The sequence below is a fragment of the Oratosquilla oratoria genome, chromosome 17, assembly GCF_046742065.1.
Source record: "Oratosquilla oratoria isolate Oo_2021 chromosome 17, ASM4674206v1, whole genome shotgun sequence".
In the NCBI taxonomy this organism is placed as follows: domain Eukaryota; kingdom Metazoa; phylum Arthropoda; class Malacostraca; order Stomatopoda; family Squillidae; genus Oratosquilla; species Oratosquilla oratoria.
In genome coordinates, this window is record NC_134793.1 from 49,576,350 (window position 1) to 49,583,849 (window position 7,500).

Consider the following 7,500-nt stretch of genomic DNA (forward strand, 5'->3'; position numbering starts at 1 on the left):
AAAGACAAACTTCACCTAATATCACCGTCGAGCACAGGCGATGTTGGACACTGACTCAAGAAGCAGCTGAAGTAAAAGAGGAGCCGAGGAAAGTTGGTGTTGCTTTTGAAGCTCCACGTTGGCCGAAGAGTGACAAGGACATTTCGGGGAAGCCGAAGATGCGGTCGCTCAGCCGCAAGAAGGAGGCGGAGTCAAATTTCGCCGACTGAGCGAGGAAAACACCATCACTGTCACGTCGACCAAAAGAGGAAGAGGAGGGAGAAGAAGAAAAAAGAAGGTAATGAAGAAGAAGAAGAAGAAGAAGAAGAGGACGAAGAAGAGGAAGAAGAAGAGGAGGAAGAAGAAGAGGAAGAAGAAGAGGGGGAAGAAGAAGAGGAAGAGAAAGAAGAAGAGGAAGAGGAAGAAGAAGAGGAAGAGAAAGAAGAAGAGGAAGAGGAAGAAGAAGAGGAAGATAAAGAAGAAGAGAAAGAGGAAGAAGAAGAGGAAGAGGACGAGGAAGAGGAAGAAGAAGAGGAAGAGGAAGAAGAAGAGGAAGAGAAAGAAGAAGAGGAAGAGGAAGAAGAGGAGGAAGAGGAAGAAGAAGAGGAAGAGGAAGAAGAAGAGGAAGAGGAAGAAGGAGAAGAAGGAGAAGAAGGGGAAGAAGGGGAAGAAGAAGAAGAAGAAGAAGAAGAAGAAGAAGAAGAAGAAGAAGAAGAAGAAGAAGAAGAAGAAGAAGAAGAAGAAGAAGAAGAAGAAGAAGAAGAAGAAGAAGAAGAAGAAGAAGAATCACCAAGGATGGACGTTACCTTGAGCAATAGGTGCTTTTGTTCCTTCGTTTTCCTCTTTTCCCATTCTCCTCTCCTCTTGATTGTTGTTCCTGATGAGGCCATCGAGGTCTATCAGGTGCAAGCAAGATTTGGGTCAATACGAGTTCTTGGATCGGCTGAGGTCTCTTTCTTTTTGAGAGTTCCCAGAACGACATTCTCTGCAACCAATATTAACTGTTGCTTCCAGTTTCACAGACTGGATACCCATGCCTTGACAGTAATCAGCAAAGATCATAAGGTTGTCCTACAGATATCTTTTAAAGGAGATTCTGAGCTGCTGTCTATGTTGTTTCTATATACAGTAGGTATGAATTTGTCACCGATAGGTCGAAGGAAATGGAAGGGAGAAGTCACTGGTTGTCAGATCTCCAAAAGTGAAAAGGTTTGGGGAGAAATTAGTCGAAGCTAAGATACCTAGAATTTAAAGAGGTTACCACGCCGGGTTATTTTTTCTCCAACCTTCGATTAATTGGAGCTACTGCCCATCTCCAGAATTTTTTCCACCATAAAGTCACTCTGGCAAACTTTTTCGTTTCCTTAACAAAAACACATAGAATTTCATTTGATATGCTGGAGGATATTTTTTTTTCTCCAGCAAATCAGATTTCTTCCCGAAAGCCGCGAGTTCCAAATGTGCTCCAACAGTCGTAGGAAAATTAGCTCAGTATGATAACCCCATATTTTGGAAACCGACTGACAGAATCTAGAGGATGTAACTCAAAACAGGTCAGGGTGTTGATGGGATCTGAAGAATGAGACATGATTTTCTCTGACGTTCGTTTAAAATGTTTATCATGAACAGGTACTTATTTCTGGTCCTTTATCGGTATTATAGTGTCTCTGGGTCCCTTGGCCAGTGTTTTTCAAACCGTGTGCCGCGACACACTTGGGAGACACAAACAATGCGCACAACATTATAGTGAATTATTTGTGTTGGCTGGATCACCTTAACGTACGTTTGTAAGATAGGGTTTGCAGAACTCTGCCAATTCATCAATGTAAGAAGGTACTTCTAAATATTTCGCCGGTAGTTTTATGGACTGACGGATTCGATATATAATTAATTTTCCCCCTTATCATCAAACAATAAAACCGGTAAAAATCATGATTCTGTGGAAAGATGTTGAAATGGGACGGGGGTGGCAGGGAAAGGTAGCAATAATTGATGGCACCATAAAAAGTATGAAGAAAAGTCCACACCAACTCCTACGAAGGCCAACAATGTATGTTAGTCATTGGACACTAAACGATTTTGGTGAATAAAAAAGACATATGCAATAGACCAGAAAAAAAAACGTAATTGAAGAATCCACGAGGAGCAGCTTGAGAACCATTGGAGGACAAGTCATACTACCAATTAATTGATGTTATGGGTTTGGCCCTCAGAATACAATCTTCCTCTTAAAAACACTCTCATATTTCATTAAGCTTGGCTTGAAGGGATTTAATTCTCATGACTATCTATTTTGATAAACCAGTGTTCATATATATATATATATATATATATATATATATATATATATATGTATATATATATATATATATATTATATACATACATATATACCTATATACATATACATATATATATATTTATATGTATATATATATACATATACACACACACACACACACACACACACACACACACACATATATATATATGTATATATATATATATGTATATATATATATATATATATATATATATATATATATATACAAATATATGTATGATTTGAATGATGGAAAACATAAACACAGGGGAAGGCTCGGAACCCTAAACACTCTAAGTTCTACGTGAACGAAACATGTTTTCCATCATCCAAATAATTTGTCTAAAATACTTATCAATATATATACATATATATATGTGTATATATATATATATATATATATATATATATATATATATGTATATATATGTACATATAAATACATATGTATATATACGTATATATATATATATATATATATGTATGTATATATATATATATATATATATATATATATATATATAAACGCACACACACACACACACACACACACACACACACACACACATAAAGGTTACTACTTTAGAAAAAAACAATGGAGCAGAGCGCTTTCGTATATTACATCCAGTGTATATTACACTGGATGTAATATGCGAAAACACTTTCTTTCTTTTTTATTTTCTAAAGTGTTTACCTTGCATTTATAAAACACACGCTCCTAGTGTTTTAATGCAAACAAAAAAATTAGAAACTGTGAATATATATATTTCGGCTGCAAGTTACAGTTCTGTACAACTGCACTTCTGTGCTACTTAAGACGACAGTAGCTTACAGTTGAAATATATATATTCACCTTTCCAGTTTGTTTTCTCTTCTGCTCCGGTTGTAATTTAATTTTGATTTACAAATGTGCTACTACGCTTTTATCAGTGATACATACACACATACACACACACACATATATATATATATATATATATATATATATATATATATATATATATATATACATGTATATATTTATATATACATATATATATTTATATATATACATATATATATATATATACTTACACACAGACATACACACACACACACACATACACACACAAACATATATATGAGCCCTAATGTACCATTTAGTAATAGTATTATGATATGATGACCAGAAACTTGTATGACTATCACTAATAAATCTCAGCTCATCGTACACAAGTTTCTTCGTTGAGTGTAAACAAAAGCTATGGAGGAGCTATTGGGGAGAATAAAAGCTATTAGGGAAGGTATTTTCGCTGACCCAGTTAGGCTTAATGACAAGGCCCATGAGGATATCATACGGGGAAATCTGGGCACAGTGCACTTTATATCCCTGTATGATTGGTCGGTCACGTTAAGGGTATTCAGCCAATTGAGAACCCCACATAAGGACCAATTTCCCGTGGTCGATGCCGGCCACTTGTTTGATAGCGTTCACAAAATACTTCAGGCCAAAGCCTTTCTCTTTTCACATTTTTGTTTCCTCGTCCTTTTCATTTGACTTTATAAAGAGATGGACATTTTTCTGTCCCATTTATTAAAAAAATCACTATCTCTCTCTCCCTGTGCTAATGGGGAACAAATTGAGGATGCGTGCTTCCTACCATCAAGTTGCTCAACGAAACGAGGGGGGGTAACTAAAAAGTGGTTCATATGTGAAGGCATACATGCAGTCTAGGATCTATGTTCCTCAAGCCACTAACACGTGGGGTTTTCCCTATATTATGTTTGTCGCCAGGCGATTTCATGCATTATTGTTGCAGCTCCTCGAAAACACAGAGGTTTGAAGTGGATGCCCACTAGACATTTCTCGCTAGCATGCTACTTACTTTTGCTACTTCGTTTGAGTAGAAACGACTGCGGTTACGATCTTTTGTTTTTCAAACTTTCAAGTGTCAAATTGCTCTTACATCATACAGTAAGAAGCTCAATGACAAACTAAGAGAAGTTAGACAAATTGTTGAAACATTTTGAAGGAATTCTTGAATTTCGTAACCAAAGTTTCTACTCAAACGTAGTAGCAAAAGCGAATAGCATGCTAGCCTAGTGTGCGAAAGGGTTAAGGAGAGCAACATGATCTTCTCATAGCCTCGAAGGAATAGTAATTATTGGCTCGAGATTTACCGACTGGAAACTCGGAGTCCCACAATAATCAGCAATGGTCTTTTGAAAGAAAAGTTGGTCTGCTGTCTGTGTCGTATTAGTGAAGGTCTGGTTCTATGTTTCCGGATGGCACAAGGACGAAGAGGAGTAGGAAGAGGAGGAGGAGGAGGAGGAGGAAGTGGAGCAGAAAGACAAAGAGAAAGAGGAGGAAGAATAAGAGGAGGAAGAGATGGAGGAAGATTTAGAGGTGAAGAAGAAGGAAGAGGAGGAGAAGGAGGAGAAAATGAAGGAAGAAAAGGAGGAAGAGGAGGAGGAGCAGCAGGTTTGAGAAGGAAGAGGAGGAGGAGGAAAACGGAGAGTATTTGCTAGTTGTCTTCTCTCACCAAAAAAAAAAAAAAAGAAAAAAAAAATGTGTCCGGAGGTCGAATGACAATTTGTTAAGAAGGAGGAAATGATTCACTCCGATGTCTGTCTTGCACGTGCAGGACTAAAGTTTATTGAAACTTGTTTCTCTCTTTTAACTGTAGATCGTGGTAGCCGCTGATTGGACTAGATTCAAAAGGCATGACAAGATTTTTGCTTGTGACTGTACCTCATCCCACTGCCTATCGCAGCCAGGTTTACCAATCTCTCATCTATCTACGTTACGTGGCGGTTGGCAGCCCTGGCTGCGAAAAAGATTGGCATCCATGTGTTTTCGTAGATGTTCAGACTATCCCATGTGGCTGTGAAAATGGATTACTGTGTCGTATTTTTTTTTTCGTTTTTCGCTAGTGTCCTAGGCTCCTCAGCCCCACCTCCTCACCCTGCTCTTCCTCCTCCTCCTCTTCCTTCTCCTCCTCCTCTCTTTTTCTTAGGTCGTCGATTGAACATCAACATGTTGACTTATTTCTCTTGTCACCCATGTCATAAAACCATAATTATTGTCACTCTCAACCATATCGCCGACATGACGTCATTTTTTCAATGTCACCAACCTGACGTCACCGTACCTCCCAGGTCGCTGACAGCAGGGTGAGTGACCTGAGGATCTCATAACCCATAATGGCGCACACTTGAAAACTCATAGCCACAGTCACGTAGGGGGAAAAATTACAACTTAATGTGTGCATGAAAGAAATTTGTGGATTCCTTTCCCAGGGGAACGGAGACGTCTAGGAAGAGGAATGAGAACATGAGGGTGGAGAGGAGAAAATGGGAGGAGGAAAAAGAAAAAAAAAGTAGAAGAAATAGGTAGTGTGTTGTGGAAGAGGAGGATAGCGAATAGAAGGAAAAACGAGGTAGGAGAGGATTGAAGGAGGGAGGATAGATAACAACAGGATATCGAGAAAAATGAGGAATAAGAGGAAGAGGAAGGAAGAGGAAATGGAGGCAAAAGACAGATGAAGGTAGGTCGTCAAGGAAGAGGAGGAGGAATAGAGAGAAGATGAGAAAAGGAGAAAGAAAGAATAACTAATTATCACAATTGTTATTGAAAAACTTGTAATTATCCAGTCGGAGATACCATAGTAAATTCTAGTAAATATTCAATATTCATTCCTTATCATTTACGTATTTCCGTCGTTATACTGTTATTGATTTTACTATCACTATTAACACTGTTGCTGTCTCATCTTCGTTATTTGTTATCTTCATGGTCATTATCATCCTGACTCAGTCATCATCTTTATCATCGTCATTATTGTCACCATTTTCATCATTGTTACCGTCATCTTTGTAGTCATTGTCATCCTCCACATCACCAACATAATCACTATCATCACTTTATCATCATCTCCATAAATATAATCATCATCATCATCATTATCGTCATCAGCAGTCATAATTTTCATAAATATTACTGCCAAAATTCTCGTCGTTGCAATTATTGCTGCCATAATTAACATTACCATAATTGATATTACGGTCAATTTCATCATTACCAAGACCAACCGTAGCCACGTTTATCTTCATTAAAATGATACTGAATACTCAACTCTGCGGAAACGCGTAGGCTCTGATTGCCTGTTTTGCTGAGATAAACTCTTTAAATCAATATTTCTTTTTTCATCGACCCTCAAAACACCATATTAGCATGAACGAAGACTTTTGCTGAATGTTATTCATTTGACTTTGAATGATGACAGAAGCGCACATTCTATAGGGAAAGGATTGAGTCTAATTGAATAGGTTATTCCAAATAGATCCTCACTTGCAGAGTAGGTTAGAGCGCAACTCCTTATGGCGGAGGTCGCAAGCGTGTTGGACCAAGGTCATGGTTTATCAAACTCCACGCTACAAAATCTTTCGTATGGGGTACCAAATCAGTCGAATCTTTTGCACTATATAAATTTGCTTGCCCGTGTCGCCAAGTGACTTAACTTAGTTGTATAGAAGATGTCGTGTTGGCCTAAAAAGGAGAACACTATCTGGACTGGTTTTCAAGCCAATCATATCGCACGTGTTGTTTACTTTAACGCCGAGCAATTTTATTTAATTTGGTTTGCTTCTCCCCTCTAGAGGGTAGCCTACACTTTTAACTTAGGAACAAAGCCAGTAGATTGTATAATACTGACGTCACCCATGAAATGTGTGTACTGTCTTTCGTGGCATAGAAGGTTCTCTTTTTCTTCAGTCATCGAATATTATTTTGTACAGACCCTTACTACTATGTTCTATCTAATTGCTTGTACTTTGTGCCTTCATGACAACTATGTTTTTATGGAAGTAACGGGGAAAATAAATGTATCGAACCAAGAGGATAGATGACAGATGAAAGACAGAAAGTCGTTCAGAGAAAGAAAAAGAGAGAGAGAGAGAGAGAGAGAGAGAGAGAGAGAGAGAGAGAGAGAGAGAGAGAGAGAGAGAGAGAGAGAGAGAGAGAGAGAGAGAGAGAGAGAGAGAGAGAGAGAGAGAGAGAGAGAGAGAGAGAGAGAGAGAGAGAGAGAGAGAGAGAGAGAGAGAGAGAGAGAGAGAGAGAGAGAGAGAATGCCAGCCTTTACCTCAGTGATCTTTCAACCTTTAAGAGTCAATTTTTTTCTTTTATAAACGACCGAATTTATTTGCACGAGGCTTTGTTGC